This window comes from Grampus griseus, assembly GCF_964374135.1.
Source record: "Grampus griseus genome assembly, chromosome: 4".
NCBI classification, from domain to species: domain Eukaryota; kingdom Metazoa; phylum Chordata; class Mammalia; order Artiodactyla; family Delphinidae; genus Grampus; species Grampus griseus.
The window spans coordinates 140834639-140856562 of record NC_138997.1 but is presented as its reverse complement, the minus strand read 5'-3'; the positions used below and the strand labels follow the sequence as shown (position 1 = coordinate 140856562).

General features: G+C 50.6%; 1 protein-coding gene across 1 annotated transcript in view; it reads left to right on the top strand.

The window, feature by feature from the left end:
* The first annotated feature begins 13015 nt into the window (after positions 1 to 13015).
* Positions 13016 to 21924, top strand: part of AFAP1 (actin filament associated protein 1) — a 149217-nt gene continuing 140308 nt past the window's right edge. The window contains exon 1 of the mRNA XM_082653935.1: positions 13016 to 13163. The gene's annotated coding sequence lies outside the window, so the exon portion shown is untranslated. The remainder of the gene's footprint in view (positions 13164 to 21924) is intronic.

Sequence of the window (21924 nt, the reverse complement as noted above, 5' to 3'; positions counted from 1 at the left end):
TCTACCCAGTCAGCACTCTCTCAGGGAGCCAGACTGTGAGATGCATGAGTCAACCGGGGGGTGGACAGAAGCAGGGGACACCCAGCCACAGCGTAAGCCAGCAGGGGCCACGCGGTAAAGAGAGGGCGCAGAGAGAAGTCGGTCAGGAGAGCAGGAGGGGGAAGCAGGAAGGAGCTGGAGCTGGAGTGGCCCGTCACAAGCATGAAGGACATCGTGAGTGGCCCTGGGGGTGGCTTGGGGCTGGCCATAAGCCCACCCACCCCTGCTCTAAGTCCTGAGCCGGGTGAGAACCAACAGGAGACGGATGAGGAACCAGGGACTGTATCAGTTTCCTTAACGCACCAGAGTCTGAAGCGCCAATGCAGAGCTTCTGGAACAGCTGAGTTGGAAGACGTTGCTTCGTGTGTTTTAGCTCAGAAAAGTCTGCAAGAATGGTCCACGACCTACCCGACCCGCACCTGGACCTAAGGCCCCACCGGCTGACAGCTGGTGGCACAGGGGTTGGCAGAAGCACCCTCACCGGCCAGCACCACCAGGAGGGGGCCCGCCTGTGAGCCCGCCTTCCCGGGGAAGCAGAGGGAGAAGGGCCTCCAGGCCCATCCCCAGGACCCCGGCCTGGGACCCGGCTTGGGCACAGCTCCTGCGGGAGGTGAAGAAGTCCCTTTACAGATCGCACTGTCTGTCCCGCCCTGTTCTGAGCACCTGAGGTCCTCACAATAATACTATGAGGCGGACCCTTCTGTAATCCCCACTTTGCAGATGAGGAAACTGAGGCACGGGGAATGTCAGATAAAAGATCTAAAGCCCGCCCTCTGCATTTGGATAAGGGGTGTTGTCTCCCGGGTGCCTGACCCAAGATCCCTGTGCAGAGCTTGGGCGCAGGTCGCCCTCAGACCAGGCCCGCAGCTACTCCATCTCACCATCCAGAGAAGCCTCGGTCTTTGTGGACAGTCAGGGACACTCTCGATCCCTAGACAGCCCGCCGGCCCCGGCCCCGAGGGCACTGAGCGTGCCCTGCTGCTCAGTCTTCGGGAGGTGGAGGGTGGGCTCCTTCTGGCTGAGCCCCAGCTGCCCCTCCCACTGCCACTGCCCCTGCCTCTCCCCGCCTCCTCCAAGGCCATCGCCCCCACCTTCCTTCTGCTCCTTTCCAGGCTCCCCTCCCCTACATCACCTCCACCCCTTGCCATTGTCTTTCTTAGTTCCCAGGCTGCCGCTGCAGAGGGAAAGCTGTCTACTAAACAGGTGAAAGTTGGATCATTCCAGAAGCCAGTTCCCCTGGCCCCTTGTCTCCCCCTCCCCAGCCTCCACCTTCCCCACCTTCAAGAGTGGAAGAAACCCTGGTATTGAGTAAGTCATCCACCTGTGCTACGCGAGCCAGGATCTGGCCCAGTTCCCAGCCCACGGGCTGAGAGGGCACGTCCCCCAGTGTGAGAGCACTTCTGACAAATTAAATGAGAAAGGAGATCAGTGCCTCCCTGGTGACCGCCAGAGGCTGACAGGCTATTACTGAGCCAGGTTTCATGAATAATAGAGGCTTCCTTTTCTCCTGTCTGCAGCGTGAGCGCTGTGAACCCTCCTCAGCTGCACATCATTTCTGAGCGCTCCACAGAGCAGGCGCCACATCCTGCCCGTGCTTCCCGCCTCCAACACCCCGAATCTCTCTGTCCTAATACTTACGTGCCTTGTCATTCCTCCAGTCCACCCTGTGCTCAGAGGCCCACAGCAATTGGTCTGTAGTGCAGGCTTGACTGTGCTATCTCCTGCCTGGACACCTCACCACAGGGACCTCCGTGGCCTGTCCTCCGACTCCTTCATGGGCACCATCTGGCCACTGATTCCCTCTCCAGACTCTTTTACTCCTCCATTCTGGCAGCCTTATTTCTTGAGCATCATCTTCTCACCTCCCTCCCAAACATGGCGCCCTTAGCAAGGGCTCTTTGCTTTGCCCTGTCTAGCAAACTCCTATTCATCCTTCAATACCCAGCTGAGATGTCATCCTCTCTGCAAAGACTTCCAGGATACGACCCCTCTCCCCAAACTGTTACCACCCTTCCTTCCATTCAGATAACCCTGTTTATGAACAACTATTACTGAGTTGGGTGTGACAAAGCAGAGATGAAGAAGATACTGTCCCTGACCTCAAGAACTGATCACAAACCCATGGAAGAGATGTGCTATGGACTAAATTGTGTCTCACACACACACACACCCAAATTAATATGTTGAAACCCTAACCCCCAGTGTGACTGTATTTGGAGACGGGCATATAAGGTGGTAATTAAGGTTAAATGAGGTCATAAGTGTGGGGCCCTAATCCAATAGGGTCCGTGCCTTATAAGAAGTTTTCTTGCACAGGCCCTAGAAAAAGGCCATGGGAGGACACAGGAGAAGGTAGCCATCTACAAGCCAGAAAGAGAACTCTCTCTGGGAATTGAATCTGCCAGCATCGTGATCTCGGACTTCCCATATTCCAGAATGATGAGAAATAAAATAATGTTGTTTAAGTCCCTGTCTGGGTATTTTGTTATGCAGCCTGACTGACTGGTACAAGGGTCACAGGAACAGGCAACAGCAGCACAGGTAGAAGTGCTGTGATGGAGGGTGGGGGCATGGGAAGGACCCTAACTGGGAGCGGGGCGGGCATCTGGGAAGGCTTCCTACACCCAGCCCCACTACAGCTGAGTTCAGAGGGGTGAGCAGGAGTTGGCCAGTGAAGGCCGGAGTGAGAACGGGTGCAAGAGGCATTCTAGGCCGAGGACACAGCACAACAAAGGCTTAGGACCGGAAGCTGCCTGGAGCCTCCAGGAGCTGCACAGTATATCTGGGGTAGCCTGGCTGTGCCTGGGACACTTTCTACCTCGGCTCATAATGACCTGTACACCCTGCCAGGGAGACGCTGCCGGGCCTGCCTGGAGGCCTGGGGCCAGCAGGATCCGTGCATCTGGAGGCTCCTATGAGACCATCTGCACCTCTGGCCTTGGGCTCTGCTCAGCCTACGTGAGGGGCAGGCCTGGAGCCCCAGGGAGTTAACCCACCTCCGGGGCAGCCTTAACCAGTGAGGCTCCCCAGACCCTCCCCCATGGGTGGGACATCTCCGAGGTTGTCCACACTGGGCTTGAGTTCCCGCTGCCCACGGCGGCCACCTGCTCCTGGACACGCCTCCCTTGGCACCTTCCTTACCTTCCCCGGCCCTTCCCTCCTCCGTGCTTAAACCGTTTGTACAGAGTTCTGGTTTCTGGGGTTACTTCTGGGGACACCTGTCTTCCATCAGGCCGCCCCTGCCGGAGGCGGGGAAAGAAAGTTCTACTCTTACAGCCAGCCTAGGGCTCTGGCCTTCCCAGGTGTGAGCAGAGCCACGTGGCATAACCGTGCAGGGCCCCGGAGGGAGCCTGGGTGATGGGCACTGCTGCTGTTGCAGTAGGGCAGGGGCCCTGCGCCGTGGCCTCACCCCCACTGCTGATCCCAGACTCACTAACACACAGAGCTCTTTCTCTCTCTAGCCTACAGAAAACACTTTCCGCGTCTCACGATGGATCCTTCCGGAGTGCCCACAGGAAGCTTGGTAAACTAGGTAGTAGTATGTCCATTTTATAGCTGAGGCAGCTGAGGCTCAGAGAAGTTAGACAAATGGCCCGAGAGCACACAGCTAGTAACTGGCAGACGGATTCAGACCAAAGCCCATGTCTGTATCCTCTGTCATTGCCGTGTTGGAGAACGAATTGCATGTCAGGCGTGGGGCTAGAAGTGTTACGTACCTTAGCATCTAGCTGAACAAGCACCCATTTTACAGATGAGCAAACTGAGGCTCAGAAACATTAGGTGACTTATCTACAGTCACATGGCTGCTTAGCAGAGGTGCTGGGATTCCAGCCCGGGACCACCGAGCGCTAACCCTCCTCCTTCCCTACCTCCCGCGCACAAGGCTCAAATTCAGCAACTTTGAATGCTGCCTGTTCTGTGCTTATTTTTTTCGGTAAAGAGTCCCAGGGGAAAACTACTTATTGGTACAAGTTTCTGTGTGAATCATTTTCTTGTGTAAAGAGGCACAACTTACCGCCGCCAGAAGATGAACATTGAATGGATGCATGCGTGCACCCGTGGGTTCACATTCAATCAATCACATTCATCCTAGTCCAGAGCAGAGTGATGGTGGTGGCGTAGAGGACCTTGGAGACCAGTCAGTCCCATGTGGGGATACATTTAGGGCTTGGGGGACAAGGGCACCCATACCTTTATTTTGTCACTGGTAGGCTGGCTGGTCAGAAATCTATGTATGTACCAACCTGTGACTTAAACTCTTTTAAATAGTAAAATACAGCTTGGTGGCTTTGGTTGAAGTGGCTTAATCCACTTGCTGGGTAAAAAAAGCATGTAAGGTTCTGGACAATGTGGTGAGAATACTGAGAGATTTAGCAGGTCTCTCCCCTTCTGTACCAGCCCCTTCTCTGCACTCCAAGCTGATGCAGACAGGGACCAGCCCCCGCTTTATGGACCAAGAACTCCTCTCGCCCCAGTTCTGCTCGCACAAGGCTAGACTTCCACTGAAGGACAGGGAGAGAGGCCAAGGGATGAGCATCACGCTGCAACCTGGGGTTAGTGGAGGTGCTGGGCGAGGGACTGGCCTCTGGACATCCCTGTTTAAAAAGTCGCAGGCTGACTATGGAGAACAGTATGGAGGTTCCTCAGAAAACTAAAAATAGAGCTACCGTACGATCCTGCAATCCCACTCCTGGGCATATACCCAGAGAAAAATATGGTCCAAAAGGATACATGCACCCCAATGTTCATCTGTTTTCATTAGCCAAGGCATGGAAACAACCTAAATGCCCATCAATAGAATGGATGAAGAAGATGTGGTACATATATACAATACTCAGCCATTAAAAAGAGTGCAGTAATGCCATCTGCAGCAACATGGATGGACCTAGAGATCGTCACACTGAGTGAAGTAAGTCAGGCAGAGAAAGAGACATATTGTATGATATCGCTTACGTGCAGAATCTAAAAATAATGATACAAATGAACTTATTTACAAAACAGAAACAGACTCACAGACTTAAGAGAAGGAACTTCTGGTTATCGAGGGGGGGAAGGGTGGGAGGGAGGGATAGATTGGGAGTTTGGGATTAACATGTACGCACTGCTATATTTAAAATGGATAACCGACAAGGACCTACAGTACAGCACAGGGAACTCTGCTTAATATTATGCTAACAACCTAAATGGGAAAAGCATTTGAAAAAGAATAGATACATGTGTATGTATAACTGAATCACTTTGCTGTACACCTGAAACTAACACAGCGTTATTAATCAACTCTACTCCAATATAAAATGGAAAGTTAAAAAAAAAAGTCCCAGGCTGTACCTGCCACTAGACATTTCCCAGCAACCAGCTTCCCGCTACGGCCGCTTTCCTCTTCTCTGCCCGCTGCCCTCACCCCTCTGCCGTCTTTATTTCCCCTTCTCTGGGGGTGCTCCCAAATGCAGCTGCCCATCCGTCCTTGTCCAGAGCAGGTTAGCTCTCTTTGTGTCTCTGCCTCAGCCCCTCCACTGATGACCAGTGGGTCTTTATCATCAAAGCTAACCTTCCAGGTGGCTTCCCATACAAATATATGTGCTTTTCTCTGGGAAAGGACTTTTGAGGTTTGCTCTTAAAGCACTATCTCCGCCCCCTTCCTTTGCCTTGGGCTGCTCCCAGGAGAAGCGGTTGGAGGGGCCAGGCCTTGAGGCAGAGAGACTGATAGAGATGCTTTTGCCGTGATGCTGGGGAGAGATGCAGCCTGGGAGGAGGTCGTGGCAGGGAGGCTGGGGTGGAGGATATGAGTTCCAGAAGGAGATTCAGCAGGACCTGCTGACTGGGCTGGAGGATGAGGAGCCGGGAGGAGTGCAGACTGGACCCTGCTTTCCCACGTGGCAATGGGAGAGATGGTGGAGGGGCGAGGAAATGGGGGGACAGCAGGTTTGGGGTGCGTGGAAGAAGACAGTTCTGTCTACTGCATGTCACGCATGAGGTACCCACCTCCAGGGGGATGTGCTCAGGAGACAGCTGGCCGTGAGGCTCAGTGATGTCTCAAATGTCCTCACGGATGTCTGCGAGGGATGAGCAGAGTCACGGGCTTGCGGGAGACTGTCCCGGGACATGGTACCGAGTAAGCAGAGTGAACCTTTCAGAGTTTGATGGAGAAGAACAGAGTACAGAGGAGGGTAAGGAAGGGCAGCGAGATGTGGGCAGAGGACCAGGAGGGTGTGGTGTGACTGAGCTCAAGGGAAGAAAGGGGGTCCACGGAGGGAAGGATTCAGAGAGCAAATGGCGAGGTGAGGGCAGTCCGGTAGGACCCAAGGGCATCTTTGGGTTTACTCCCAACGAGGTCGTTGATGACCTCGGCAAGGAGAGTCATGTGAGGTGGCGGGGGGAGGTGGACAGCAGGCAGAGTGGACTGAGGCTTGCGGGGGAGGCACCTTGGGAATACACATCTGAGTCCGCATGGGGGAGAGGCTCGGGGCAGTGGCTGGAAGGGTGAAGGGTGAGGCAGAGGGAGGGCCTTTTGGCATGGATGATGGTGTAGGGGATGTGTTCTTCTTTTAATGAGAGAGACCTGAGCATAAAAATACCAACGGGAAAGAGGCAGGGGAGTGATGGAGGGAGAGAGGAAGTGAGAAGAGAAAGAGAAACCAGTATGGACTGGAATCACGTGCCTACCAGGCAGACTGGAAACGATTTGAATCTCTTCAACCCTATGAGACTAACTGACTAGTTCAGCAATTATTGAGTGCCTACTGTGTGCCAGGCACTCTTTCGGGATCTCCAGATACAACAGTGAACGGGATAGATAAAAATCTGGAGCTTACCTTCTATCTGGGGTGGGAAGAGCAGACAGACAATACACGCGTCAGGAGAGGATCAATACTAAGGAAGAAGCAAACAGGATAAAGGGAGAGAGTGACAAGAGAGGGTGTTTTTTATACAGGGTGGTCAGTCCTGGGGGAGGGGAAGTCCCTTCTTCCATAGTGACAGGGAAGGAAGGAGGAAAGGAAGGCTGAGACACTGCTTAGCTTGTGTCCGGAATAGGCTCAGCATAAGCACAAGGTCTGGACAACACGTTTTAACCCTAAATTGTTCCAATCAAATAACACATTTCCATCAAGCATGTACAATGGAGCCAGGTGCCTTGTGGGTACCAAGGAGACAAGTATGAATCAAACACACCCTGCCCTGGAAGAGCTTGCTGTTACATGGGAGAGACAGACCTGGAAACAGACCATGACGGTGCAGGGTGTTAAAAGGAATAATATAGGGCAGGTTGTTCAAGCAGCAGTGAGATCATGGTAGAGGCAAGGAGGCCTTCCTGGGGAGTGGAGGCAGCTTCACAGAGGCAATGACACTTAGCTGGGTCTTGAAGAATGAGTAGGAGTTTGCCAGGTCAGAGCTTCAGCTGGAAAGGAACTTACATCTATAAGGTGCCTACTAGGTGCCAGGCAATTTACATATAGGATCTCATTTAATTCCCAGAAAAATCCAGCATGGTGGGGATCATGCATATTGACTGTTGTGTCTACTGAGGCTCAGAGAAGCTAAGAGACTTGCCACAGTCATACAGGTGTTAGAGCTGGGTTTCAAGAGATGGTTGTTATTACCCTCAAACTTATTATTTCTCCAAACACCAAGCCACCATAATAACTTGTTGGACCAGCGTTTGCAAAGGCACCAAGCAGAGCAGGAGAATGACATGCTTAGGACCAGCTGGGAAGTGACTCTTTTCCCATCATGCCATGTGCATGAAGGAGACAGAAAACAGTGCATGTAAGTGGTTGTAGCTTTTGGAGGAGACAGATTAACAGTTTTGTTTTTTCTTTCAACGTTATGAGACTGTTATCCCATTGTCTTTTGACTTCCATTATTTTGGGTAAGAAGTTATCTGTAAGTCTTATTGTTATTCCCCAGAATATGGTGTTTGTTTTCTATGTCTGCTTTTAAGATTTTACTTTATTTTATTTTATTTCATTTCATTTCATTATTTTATTTTATTTTCCACCACGTGGCATGCGGGATCTTAGTTCCCTGACCAGGGATCGAATCTGTGCACCCTGCCCTGGAAGCATGGAGTGTTAACCACCAGACCTCCCGGGAAGTCCCAAGATTTTATTTTAATCATGAGTTTTCAGCAGCTTGGTAGGCAGCCTCTGAGAAGACCCCCAATGATCCCTGCTTCCTGGTATTCCCACCCTTGTGTGGTCCCCTCCCATTGAGTGTGGGCTGGACCTTCTGACTTGCTTCTGATTGAACACAGTGAAGTTGATGGTATCTTCCGGTAACCTGTGTAGCTTCCATCTCAGGTGTTCCGGGGAAAGTCAGCTGCTGTGTTGCGAGTGGCCCTGCATAGCGTTCACATCTTGTGAGGAATGTGGCCTACAAGAAGCCATATGAGTGACTTGGAAACAGATCCGTCCCCCAGTCAAACCTTCACATCAGACCGTGGCCCCAGCTAACAGCTTGGTGGCAACCTTGTCAGAGACCTTGAACCAGAGGCACCCAGTTGAGCTGTGCCAGATTGCTGACCCACTAAAACTGTGAGATAATACTTATAAGTTGTTTTAAGCCTCTAGGTTTTGGGGTAATATGTTATGTAGCGATACATGACCAGTGCGGCAGCCCTGTGGGCTTTCAGTGCCTTGGTGAACTCACATCACATCCTAACCTGGGCTTGGATTTCCCACAGGTGCCCAGTTGCCATAGATGATACGTGCTCCCTCTAGGCTCCGGAATCTAGGAAGACTGCATCAAAGGTGTCATGGAAATGCACCTTACTTTGTGACATAAATAGTTTGTAATTAACTTTCTTCCTCAAGAGATGTGTTACTGGAAGAATCTGGAAGAGATCTCTGGTCACTAACCCTACCTCATAGCCCTTCACAGTATCAAACTAGGTCAGGAACTTCTACAAAGAGTGTTGGCCCAGCTCTCGGATCAATAAACCTTGATTTATTTTCCCATCAAATGAACATTCTCTTTACATCAGAAGGGCTGTGGTGGCAAAGAGGGATTGGACTTATTTTCTGAGGTTCAAGAGGTTCCAAAATTTCAGTTTTATATAGGGAAAAACTTTCTACTAGTCAGAGCTGTGCAGTTGTACCCTGACTGGTTTAATGGGTGGTGAGTTTCTTGTTAGTGGACATAAGCCCAAACAGGATGACCACTGATGAGGAAGGATGATCAGGCTGAGTTTATTAATTTGACAAACGTTTCTTGAATGTCTATACACTTCAGTTAGGAATTCTGTAAGTAACACAAAAATTGACTAACAGTGGCTTACATCAATAAGGTTTTTGTTTTTCCTACCTAATAGAGAATCTGGAGGTAGAGGATTCCTGGTCTTGATTCAGTGGCTCGGGGGTAGGAGAGTCAGAATCTCTCTGATTCTGACTGTTGCTTGTCATTGTGAGATGGCTGCTACAGCTCCAGACATCACATGTGTGTCCAAGGTACTAATCCCTACTGCTTAGAAAAAGCTGTATCTATTCCTTTCCTGGTGGAGAAAAATCTTCCCTAGAAGATGTGCTGGTAAATCTTCAATTACCAGCATTCTAGGGGATGGAAGGAAGGAAGAAAGTCCTGACTTGTACCAATTACCAATTTCTGTGGTATAAATTCTCCTACCACATCTGATTTCAAGCTACCAACATGACATTGCTCGCTGCGGGTATGGGAAGAGATGACTGTAACACACCGTCATATACTGTTTCTATCGTACAGTTATGATAGATGCAAAATCCTCAGGGGCATAGATCATTGTAAACTGCAGTGAAATAATTAGGAAGGAAGGAATTTTCAGTATTTATTATCTTTGCTTTTAATATGATTTTCATCGTAAGTTTATATAATTTAATTTTTGGGTAATGATTGGGTTTAACAACTGGCTTGCAAAATTCCTAAACAATGAGCAATTGGCTCTCATGGTCTGGTCCACATTGGCTCCAGGCCACCACTGCTGAAAACATTTCTTCCAACTTCCCCTGTGTCTCACTGGCCAGGACAATAACACATGGCCACCTTGGGCTATAAGGGAGGTTAGGAAGGCAGAAAACTATTTGAGTGTCTCTGATGGACTATGCCCAGGGAAAAGGGGGCTGGGAAGGACAGTAGGGCCAGCCGACCCACTGATGGGTTAGTCTACCTTTGACCAATTGCCTTAGAAGAAAACTGTGAGGTCATTTGAAACACAACACACTCCATTTCTGTTCTCGTGGGGCTTTCATGCTGGTGGCAAGAGAGCAATGCTGAACAAATTAGTAGAATCGTGATGAATGCCAGAAAGAAGTACAGGGGGCTGTGAATGTATGTATTGGGGAGGGGACCCAGTCTTAGTTTTTTATTGTTTCATAACAAATAACCACAAATATAGCAGCTTCATGTAACACACATTTCTTAATTCAGTTTCTGTGGGTTGGAGTGTAGCCCATGTTAGCTGGGTCCTCTGCTCAGGGCTCACTCAGTGTTTTGTCTGGGCTGCATTCTCACCTGGAGGCTTGACTGGGGAAGAGTCCTGCCAAGCTCCTTTAGGTTGGTTCCAGATGTCGCTTCTGCAGGCCTGCCTGACCGGGGGCCCAGCTCTTTGCTGACTGTCAGCTGGAGGCGATGCTCAGGTCCTACAACCATCCACAGGTGACTTCTCCAAAGCCTGTAAGTAGAACCTCTCCTTATAGTCTAAGACAAATTCTTTTTTTAAATTAATTTTTATTGGAATATAGTTGATTTCCAATGTTGTGTTAGTTCTGCTGTACAGCAAAGTGAATCAGTTGTACATTCACATATATCAACTCTTTCTTTAGCTTCTTTCCCCAAATCGGTCATTACCGAGTACTGAGTAGAGTTCCCTGTGCTATACAGGAGGTACTTATTAGTTACCTATTTTATACATAGTAGAGTGTATATGTCAATCTCAGTCTCCCAATGTATCCCTCCCCCCCTTACCCCTGGCAACCATAGTTTGTTTTCTACATTTGTAACTCTGTTTTGTAGATAAGTTCATTTGTACCCTTTAAGATGAATTCTTATGTAATGTAATGTGACCCGGGGAGTGACAATTCATCACCTCTGTCACCTGTATTGGCCAGAAGGTGGCACAGGTTCTGCCCGCACCCAAGAGGGGGAGATCATACAGGGGTGTGACTCATTGGGGGTCACCTCAGGGTGTGTCTGCCATGGTTGTACTTGGCGCAGAGGTGGCTACAAAGCCTTCCTGGGGAAATTGACACTGAAGGTGAGACATTGAAGGGTCAGTGGGAGTTGGCCAGGTAGAGGGAGAAAAGTGTGTCAGGCAGAGGGCAGCATGAGCAAAGAGGTCTGGGACTGCGTGCTGTCCTTTGCAGTAACTACTTCCCTTCCTGAGATTTTTTGTTCCTGATCTCTGAGTACATCCCCCAAACATGGGGCCTGGCTGAAGGGGCATAGGGAAGTTTCTTATCTCCAGGGAGGAATTTGGCAAATCAGACTGGAAACCGGGCTTTCAGTGGTGTGCGTGCGCGCGCGCGCGTGAGTGTGTGTGTGAGTGTGTGTGTGTGTGTGTGTGTGTGTAGGGAGATGGGGATAGGGTCTGCCCCAGTCACTGTCAAGACCTTATCCATGCATCCATTCCTTCTACCAGCAGCCCTGAGTGCCTTCAGGGTGCCAGGCTCTGTTCTGCACAAGAAATGACTCAGACCCCTGCCTTGTCCTAGAGGTCACACTTCACTGGAGGTGGGAGGAAACCACTCATAGGGAAAGCTCCAGCTGGTGCTGTAACTAAGGTGGCCACGGATGCGTGGGGATGCAGAGAAGGCAGGCCTGGCGGGTGGGGGGTGGGGGAAGGACGTAGTCCAGGAGGATTTCAGGTTTCAAACTGAGCACCTGGGCGGATGGTGAGGCCATTTACTGAGAAAGAAGAACGTGGAGGGGCAGGTGGGGGGCATTGAGTAAAGCACTTTGTTTTGATGGTGAGACATTTGAGATGCCTCCTGGGCGTCCAGCTGCGTAGGCAGGGGAGGTCAGGGCTGGAGATACAGAGCTGGCAGTCACCGCAGCCTGTGGATGGTTGAAAGCCTGGGAGAGCCTGAGATTCTTGGTAGGAGGGTCCATGCCCGAGCCATGGGCCACCCTAACACCCCAGCACCGAGAGGTTGGGCAGAGAAGGGGTGTATCCTGGAGACTCCCGGAGGAGCCGCTAGTGATGGGGAGGAAAACTGGGAATGCGGGGTCACACGACGCCCAAAGATCAAAAAGACGGCGAGGACAGAGGTTTTATGGTTGATTGGTACTTGGATATACGGGGGGTGACAGGTGGGGAGAGGGGAGCATTGCAGATGCGGAACAGCGTAGCCACAAAAGCTTTGAGGTAGGAAAGGGAAACAGCTCTGCTCTGCGCTGCTTTATCGTGGGTTAAAGTGACTCCGAGAAATCTCCGGTCCTGCCTGGCGGAGCTCCTTAAGGGAGGGCCAAGTTTGCCTCTACTCCACTCCGACCGCACACCTTACGGGCTGCGAAAATGTTTGTTTAATGAATAAAAGATGAACGAGTGAATGGGACTTTGTGACGTGGGGGGCAGGTGGTCTCGCTCCTTGGGCCTTAGTTTCCCATTCTGTAAAGCAGGCCAATCCGATAAACTTGAGTTCCGGGTTTGAGATGAGCACGGCTTGCTGAGCGGATTCCAAGTGGACTTTACGCCCGGCCTCCCCGGGTCGGACCGGGTTGGACCCGGTTGGACCGCGAATCCGGTCGCTCTGGGTCCGGCCCCCGCGGGACCCAGCAGCCCAGCCCTGGAACGGCCCCGCCCCACCTCCCTTTGTTTCTACAGGCCCCGCCCTCGGCGCTCAGCTCCCTCTCCATTGGGTGGGGGGCGGGCCCCGAGCGCCGGGCGCCGCCGGGGGCGGGGCGGAGGGGCGCGGGTGGGGCGAGTGCGCCTGCGCGTTGCCTGAGCCCAGTTGCAACCTCTCGCCGGCAGCTGCTCCTCGCGGAGCGGGAGACGGAGCCGGACCCTGAGCGCGAGACGGGCTGAGACGGCTGCGAGGCGGCCCCGCCCCGGGGCTCCATTGTTGCGGCGACTCCGGCTCTGCGGGCTGCTCGGCTCCGTCTCGCTCGGCCAGGGCACCTCCGGCAAGGAGTGAGTGCTGCCCGGGAGGCGGCCTGAGGTGAGGCGGCGGGCGGCGGGGCCGGGCCGGGCGGGGGTCCCCGGCGGACATGGGTTCCGGGGCTGGGAGAGGGTCCCACGGCCGGGCGGAGGTCCCGGGGCCGGACGGGGTCCCAGGCGGCAGGGGTCCCAGCCGGGCGGGGGGGGTCCTCGGGAGGCAGGGGTCCCGGAGCCGGGCGAGGTTCTGGGCCGGACAGGGGTCCCAGGCCGGGCGGGGGACTCAGGCGACAGGGGTCCCAGGCCGGGCGGGGGTCCCCGAGAGGACTGAGGTCCGCGAGCCGGACGAGGTTGCCGGGCGGAGGTCCCGGGGCTGGACGGGGGTCCCAGGCGGCAGGGGTCCTGGGCCGAGCTGGGGTCCCCGCCGGGTGTGGCAGGTCCGAGAGGGGCGCCGCGAGGTCGCTACCCGAGCTGGCGGCCGCCGCCCTGAGCGACTGTGGGACGGGGACGCAGAGGGGGACTGACCGGGCCGTCGCGCGTCTGGGCGCCGGGCATGGTCTCGGCCTCGGGGTGGCACCGAGGGGGCACCGCGCCTGCCGCGACTCCGCGTGGATCCGCGCGTGAAGCCCCGCGCGGGGTCCTGGTGACCCTGAGTGTGGGGGACTGTCTCGGTCCCCACTCACTCCGTGGAGTGGCTGGTTCGCTGTGTCACCGAAGGTAGCTCTGCGTGGGCCCTCGCGCGTGGGGATCCCGGACATCCTGAGAGTGGGAGACTGTCTCTGTCCCCCCTCCCCTTCACCCCTGGTGTGACTGGTTCGCTGTGTCTCCTTGAGGGTGACCGCGTGGACCCTCGATTGTAGGGATCCTGGGCACTCTGAGAGTGGGGCCTTTTCTCGCTCCCCACCCCCATGACTGGTTCACTGAGTGTGTGTGTGTCACTGAGGGTGGCTCTGCGTGGACCCGCGCGCGCGGCGTCCTGGCCACCCTGCGAGTTGGACGGCTGTGCCGCGTCCCCTCCCCCCGCATCTCGTCGGGGTGTGATCAGTACTGGGGGCAGGCTCCCCTCTGCCCCACGCGTGCGTGCGTGTGTGTTGGGGGTTTCATGTGTTTCGGGGTGTCTTTGTGCGGGTAGTGGCGCCCGTCGGGCTGTAGCCGGCTGTGCGTGGGGCACGCAGATGGCCTGCGTCTGACAGCTGACCCGCTATTTTATTTATTGCCTTATTTGCCACTTGAGCAGAAGCGGCTGCACTTCCCCGGGAACCCGCTCCTCTCCCCGGCCCGGTCCCCGGGGAGCGCGGGGCTGTCACCGCGCCTGGGGACCGCGAGTCAGGCCGCCGCGTTTCCTGCTCAGGCGCGAGGCTTGGCCGGCCCGGCGGGAGCCGGCTCTGATTGGAGGGAGCCTGGTCCCTCTGCCCGGCGCTTCTTGATTTCTTCCGTTAGGATTGGGGGAAAAAAAAAAAAAAAAAAAAGGTCTGGAAAGCCAGATTTAACTTTGCAGCTCTCTCAGCGCCTGGAGAGTGGAGGAAACTTTCCCAAGAATTTGGCGGGCTGGAAAGTGCGTTTGAAGGAGGGGAATCCACACCCACGGAATGAGGCCAAGGCAGTTACAGTTAGAGGTCAGGTTTACAGAAGGAATAGCAGGGGTGAGGTTGTGGATCGGGAGACTTGGACTTCAGCCTGATGGCAAGAAGATCTGCTACTACCCTGCAGGCTGTGTGTCTCTCAGCCACTTAAATAAACTGGGGTCATTCACTTACCTTTTTATCAAACGTATGAAAACACCTATTATGTTCCAGGGATGATTCTTTTCCCTGGGGAACGCGAACTCTAACAAGCCTTGTTAGACTTGCAAGTCTAACAAGACTCTGAAAAGTCTTTTCCTTTCCAGAGTGTTCTGGTCCAAGACAGAAAACTGAGCTATAGGCACAAGTAGCTCTAATGCCCAAATGGAAATTCTTTGTGAACAAGATGGTGTATAAATAACAGGCATGCAAGATGAAAATGTGGTCCTAGCTGCAGCTGTCGCTGTTATGAAGTCCAGACAGCCTGCAGGCCCTTCGCTCTGACTTCTCTGCCCTCTCTCTTCCATCTGCCCTACGCCCGGCTCCAGGCTTTCACCCATTCTTACCGTCTCAGTTTAGGTGACTTCTTTCTGAAGTCTTCCCTGACGTGCTCATGCCCAGCCCTCTGAGAGCTGTGGTCTTCAAGGACAGGGTGGTTTGCTGTAGTACCCAGAGAGGAAGAGGTGTATCAAAATGAGAGGTCCTCCTAAATGAGAGGTCCTTTTTCCGTACCACGGAGCCAAGTCTTTCCTGTGATTTAAAATCTGCAATTCTTCAATTCTCCTAAGGGTTTTTAGATTAACATTTGCTGTAACTTCCTAGTGTTTGTTGTACAGTGTAGAGTACTTGATTCGAATTTATTTGGTCTGATTCTGGCTCTGGAATAAAGTTGCCATTTGTTCCTGCAGAACCACTAGGCTTCAGTTTCCTCACCTTTGAGGTTTTTAAACTAGGTAAGAACCTTGTCAGCCCTAAACCTTTAAATTCTTTCAACCAAATAAAGCAGAGGAAAGTTCTCTTAGTGGCAGTTGTATAAATAATGGGGATCTTTGAAAATGTAGATCTAAAGTAGAAGTTCTTTTTCCTTCTTTCCCTTTTTTTTTTCTTTCCACAGTTGCATGGGTGTATACTTTGTCTCAGAGTTGAAGGAGCAGGGCTATGATGGAAGCTTAGGCAACTGTTTTTTTAAAATAAATTTATTTATTTATTTTTTGGCTGCGTTGGGTCTTCATTGCTACGTGCAGGCTTTCTCTAGTTGCGGCGAGCGGGGACTACTCTTCGTTGCGGTGGGTGGGCTTCTCATTGTGGTGACTTCTCTTTGTTGTGGAGCACAGGCTCTTGGCGTGCAGGCTTCAGTAGTTGTGGCGCATGGGCTCAGTAGTTGTGGCACGCAGGCTCAGTAGTTGTGGCTCGTGGGCACTAGAGCACAGGCTCAGTAGTTGTGGCACACAGGCTTCGTTGCCCCGCGGCATGTGAGATCTTCCCGGACCAGGGCTCAAACCTGTGTCCCCTGCATTGGCAGGTGGAGTCTTAACCACTGCGCCACCAGGGAAGGCCCTAGGCCACTTTTTGATATTGTCTTGCATCTTCTTCATAACCACATTTTGCTTGCAGCATCTGTGCTCTATCAAATTGGTTTGAAGTTTTCCTTAATGAAATTGTTGGATGCAGAACTCTTGGCAGGAACATTTTGCTGATCTTTTGAGTGTCATATGAAGTCGGCCAACTGCAGGCTTCTCTTATGCTGCAGTCTCTAACAGAGATTTTAATGCGGAGACTCTGAAATAAGTGAATTTTGGCAGTACCTTGAGTAAGTGTATGTGGCTTTGTATAATGGTTTCAAGCATAGTTTAAAATTATTACTTGCAAAAATTTACATATGTTAAATGACCTATAAGGAAGCTGTACTTCTAAGGACTCTAGTAATAAATCCTGCAAAATATTAATCTCCCAATTCATCTGTTTGGCAAGATGGGAATTTGGTGTGCTCGGTTATTTTAAAGCCACACGTCTGTCAAAAGGATACACGATTTTCTCTGCTATTCTTTGTTTGTTTGTTTGTTTTTCGGCTGCGCTGCACAGCTTGTGGGATCTTAGTTCCCCAACCAGGGATTGAACCCGGGCCCTCGGCAGTGAGAGCACAGAGTCGTAACCACTGGAGCTCCAGGGAATTCCCTCTCTGCTATTCTTATTTGGATCATTACAGGGATTAAACATAGACGGTAGCTCTTTGGTCAAGGAGTGATGCCATCAAATTATATTTTCATGTTAGGTAGGATTTTTGTCCTTGTTTTGATTTGTGGTCTTTAATTAATTTTAAAAAAGCGCTCTGTTACATACTCCATGCGGTTTGTTCTGTTAGGGACCTTATTTTTTGGGAGGGGTCTTCAGAAACACAAATGGATCTTCTTTGTGGTTTCCTTAGATTGTCTTTTTTCTTTGAATTTTTCCTTAGATTGTCTTAATGTTTTCACTGAAAACTAGTTAATACTTGTTCTGCAAGAAGGCCTGATTTTTATATGGATTAAATGAAAAGGGTGTTTCATGGAAGAGAATGCCTGGGGATGGAGAAGATAGCATTTGAGCTCTGCTTTTCCATGTTGTTCCTCTTGTTCTTTACTGGAGGAAGAGGGTTAACCAGTTCTTCCCTGGTGGCCTAATCAGAGCACTGAATCCACCCCACCTTAAAGAACCGATGGTGCTTTCGCCATTGTTTAGATGATGATATTCTATACATCATCTTGTTTAAGCATTGTTTGCCTAGAACTACAGTGATAAATTTTTTTCTTAGACTATAAATCCAAGTCTTTGCTGTTACTTCCCCCCCATCCCACATCACCTACCAAATTTTTTTTTAAAATTAATTAATTAATTAATTTTTGGCTGCGTTGGGTCTTCGTTGCTGCCTGCGGGTTTTCTCTAGTTGCGGCAAGTGGGGGCTACTCTTTGTTGTGGTGCGCGGGCTTCTCATTGCGGTGGCTTCTCTTGTTGTGGAGCACAGGCTCTAGGCACGCGGGCTCAATAGTTGTGGCACGAGGGTTCAGTAGTTGTGGCTCGTGGGCTCTAGAGCGCAGGCTCAGTAGTTGTGGCGCACGGGCTTAGTTGCTCCGCGGCATGTGGGATCTTCCTGGGCCAGGGCTCGAACCCATGTCCCCTGCATTGGCAGGCGGATTCTTTTTTTTTTTTTTTTTTTTTGGCAGGCGGATTCTTAACCACTGTGCCACCAGGGAAGCCCTACCAAATGGTTTTTTCTTCTTTCTTTTCCATTTTAAAGATCTTATCATGTACGTGTCTATCATTGCTGGCTACATCAAAACCGTTTTGAATGTTGACAGGATGTAATATGAATAGTGTAGTAAAGATAACTTACTCCTGTTCTTTTGCACAGGAAAGCTGGCCCCAGTAAGGCTTTTGTTAAGTCCAAGTACTTCTCTGAACTGCAGTTCCCACACTTGTAAAATGGAGTTAATCGTTGGTAGTACCTGCTCTATCTAGCTCAAGAGATTGTTCTGAGGATAAAATGAAATCATGAATGTAACGTAATTTTGTAAGTTGTAAAATATTATGTTGTCAAGGATTTAAAAAAAATGCTTCATTAAGAATGTAATGAACCTGGGTTTTTTAAAACTCCAAATGTTTAATGTACAGATGATCCTTAACTTGAAGGGTGTCAGGCAACTTCATTTAGGATCGTTTTCTGTCTTTCATTGGCCCGTGTTGTTTGATATCTTAGCCTTTTGGGGGAACATCAAATTCAAGTTTCAGAGACGTTAATCTTTTGTAAGTAAGGCTACTGAACGTGCAGAAATGTAGCCTTTAACAGTCTGTCTCATACGTTTGTTCCTATGAACCTTTCTTTAATGAAGCATAATTGCTGGGCACTTTAGTTCCTAAGTGCCCTGTCTTGAGGGCTGGCCTGTTCACCTCTGAAACTTCCAGCAGAGTGAGCAGCAGGCATCAGGGTGAACCTGACCTCAGCACCACAGTGTCCTTGGCCTTCTGTCCTCAAGCCACCTTGGAAACTGCAGTGCACTTTATACTTTAGATGCAGATGGTACGTTGCACCGTCACATAGTTTGACAGCCATTCAGATAGATTACCCGTGATGTGCCCGAGTATGGGCTACATGCAGAGATTCGAAGGTGGGACCCAGTCCTCACTGGAGAATCGCTGGAGGCTCACAGTGTAGCGGGAGAAGCAGACCTGGTATCGCTCAGTGCAGGTGGTAGGTGCTGCTAGGGGTACGCAGGAGAGTTTGGGAGCCGGGTTGGTTCACACAATCCAGCATTTATTCTCCTCCGTGGCACTTAGAGTTTGTCAGGCAAGACAGGCAGTGACAGGTCCATGAATGAACGGAAGGGCAGTGAATTACCTGAAGCCTAGAATATGTGGATATTCTGGGCAATTTATAATTCCCCAAATCTGCATTTATCAGAGCAAGTCTATGGTCTGTTGTTTTGGATGGAGTACGGCCGTCCCTGTCTTTTGATTTAAGGAAGTCAGTTGACTCTTGTTGAACGTTGATGATGTGACAGACACTGCTGGGTGTTTTCACATATATCACTGTATGAGTTTCCTGCTTCTGCTGTAACAAATTGCCCCACGCTGAGTGGCTTGAAACAACACAGGTTTATTATCTTACAGTCTGTAGGTTAGAAGTCTGACTCGGGTCTCACCGGGCCAAAAACAAGGTGTCTGCAGGGCTGTGTTCCTTACTGGAGAATCTGGAGGAGAACTGCAGGGAAGCTCATTCCGATTGTCCACCGAATATGCCGATAGTAGCTGGCACTTGTAGGGCCGGGGACCCTGCTTCCTTGCTGGCTGCCAGCCGGGAGGCTGCCCCTGGCTCCTAGAGGCGTCTTCCTGGACCTTGCTCGGAACCCCCTGGCTGCCAGAGCCAGCGAGGGCCGGCCAGTCCCGCGCCAGCTGTCTGGTGTCCCCTCTGCTTCATCTCTCTTCTTCTGCCTGGAGAAAGTTCTCTGCTCTTAAGGGGTCATGCAATGAGATTGGGCCCACCTAGAACCCCAGGATAATCCCCCTGTCTAATCCCCCTGTCTGAGGTCTGTAGCGAAGCCCCTTTAATGTGACAGATGTGACAAATCACAGGTTCCAGGGGATGCACACGGGCCTCCCACAGTTACCCAATCCATTTATGACAGCGTCCAGTGACACTGTTATTGTCACCCTCAGTTCACAGAGAAAGAAAAGGCATAGATATTTTAAGCAAATTGGTGGAACCGTTAAGATCGCTGTTAAACGGTAAGACAGTGCTTCTGACTCGACATGGGGCTGATGGTGGGATTATAGCAGCAGGTCAGTCAGAAGCAGAGGAAACTTTGTGTTTTGGAGTACTTAAACGGGCCACGCTGATTACAGAAGTTTCGCCAAGAAGTCATCAGAGTAATTGCTTTGTTAGAAAAAACACCCACCTGGGGGATTTGGGACGTGAAGGACTCTTCCTCACGGGGTGAAGAGTGCATAATTCCATGTCCGGTTCTCGAATGGAAACAGCTGAGTCAACCCAACAGGGATTCACATTCCTGAGCTTTAGAGAACCTGTTTCAAGGCTGAAGCAAAGTGCAGTAAACAGAGTTCATACTTCCGTTGATAGTTAGGAACGAGGTGCATCTTGTGGCCAAGGAAACCGCAGGTGATGGTCACCAGCATCGAAGACCAAGCATGATCTCATCTGATCGTGTAGGTGTTTTTAATAGTTTTTCATTAGGATTTCTCTTTTTTCCTTCTATAAGAAAGCAGAATCTAGAAATCCTAAGGCTTTTAACCTGGCCTTCAGGAATTTACCAACTGCCTGATACCCTTTGCAGAAATGTTGTGTGTCTGTGCCTGTGTGTGTGTGTACTGGGGGGAGGATTTATAGCTTTCCGTTCTTTTTCGAAGGGGTTGAATTCCAAAAAGTTTAAGAACACACCGCTTAATCTGATATTCTTGCCGGTCAAGTATCAGATTTTGTTTAAAAATTAAATACCCCATTTTAAACAAAGTTATACAGGCGCATAGTTTTAAGCGTCAAAAGTTCTGCAGGATTTAGAACAAAAACCCAGCAGTCACTACCCCACCCTTCTCCACCCTGATTCCTGCTCCCCAGAGGCTTCCCCTTTCAACATTTTAGCTATTTCTTCCAGATTTGGGGTGAGAGACATCCTGCTAAGGAAGAAGACGATTTAGGTCTCCTACCCACTCCTTCTTGCACTGCCCACTTCTTTTCTCCTCCGTCCTCTCAGTATAATTACGTTAAAGGTTTTGGTTAAATATTCAACAGCACTTATTATGATTATGGAAACATTATTCACAGCTGAGATATGTCGTCGATTTTGATTACGTTTCCCTTCTTCTACAGTTGTTTTTTCTTTTTCCTAGAGTTGAGAATTGCCCTGCTTTGTTTTGCGTCGTTTTCTGTGCTGTCACTTCTCCCCCTCCACCCCCCAAAGTTGCAGTCTCCTCTTTGTATATTCACAGACCACAGGGCATCATCCAGTTTGTGCTTTTCTTAGCATAATTCTTCCTGAACCGCTCACCAGCCTGCTTTCCTCTAAACTGGTTGCTTCCTAGACCTGCTGCACATTCCCTATCACCCTGAGAATTCCTCTCACCTCTTTCCCGGGTAGATGCCTCCTTCTAGTTTTCTCTCTATTTTGGTTGAGCGTGTCACCGTAGCTTTGCAAGAAATAATTGTTTCTGAGATCTCGTATAATGTTGGAACATTTTACTCTCGTTTAATTGATAGTTTGGCTGAGTATAGAATCCTGGGTTAGAAATCACCTTCCTGAGGACTTGGGAAGGCACTGCTCAGTTGACTTCCAGCTTCATCGTGACAGGTGATGTGTCCAGAGCCATTCCTTTGTATGTGGCCCGTGTTTTCCTCTGGGTGAGTTTTTAGGCTCTTGTAGATATTCCTCGTGTTTGCAGATGTCGTGGTGGCCGCGCCGTGACGTGGATCTTGCCTCATTCACTGTGATGGGCACTGGGTGGGCGTCTTCCGTCTATAGACCGCCGGTCCTCTGTTCTGATCCCGAATCTCCTTAAATGTCTTCTCTTTTCCCATTTCTTTGTCTTTTTGTTTTCCTTTTTGGGATTTCTCCAACTTCTCCAGTAAACCCTTCTCTGAATTTTGTATTGCTCTGATTATTTTAATTTCAAAGGCTCCTTTATAGTCCCTGAAAATATTTTTCAAAAATACCGTCTTCCCTTGTTCCGAGGACGTGGTCAGAGGTTTATTACACCTGTATCCTGGAGGAAAGGTTT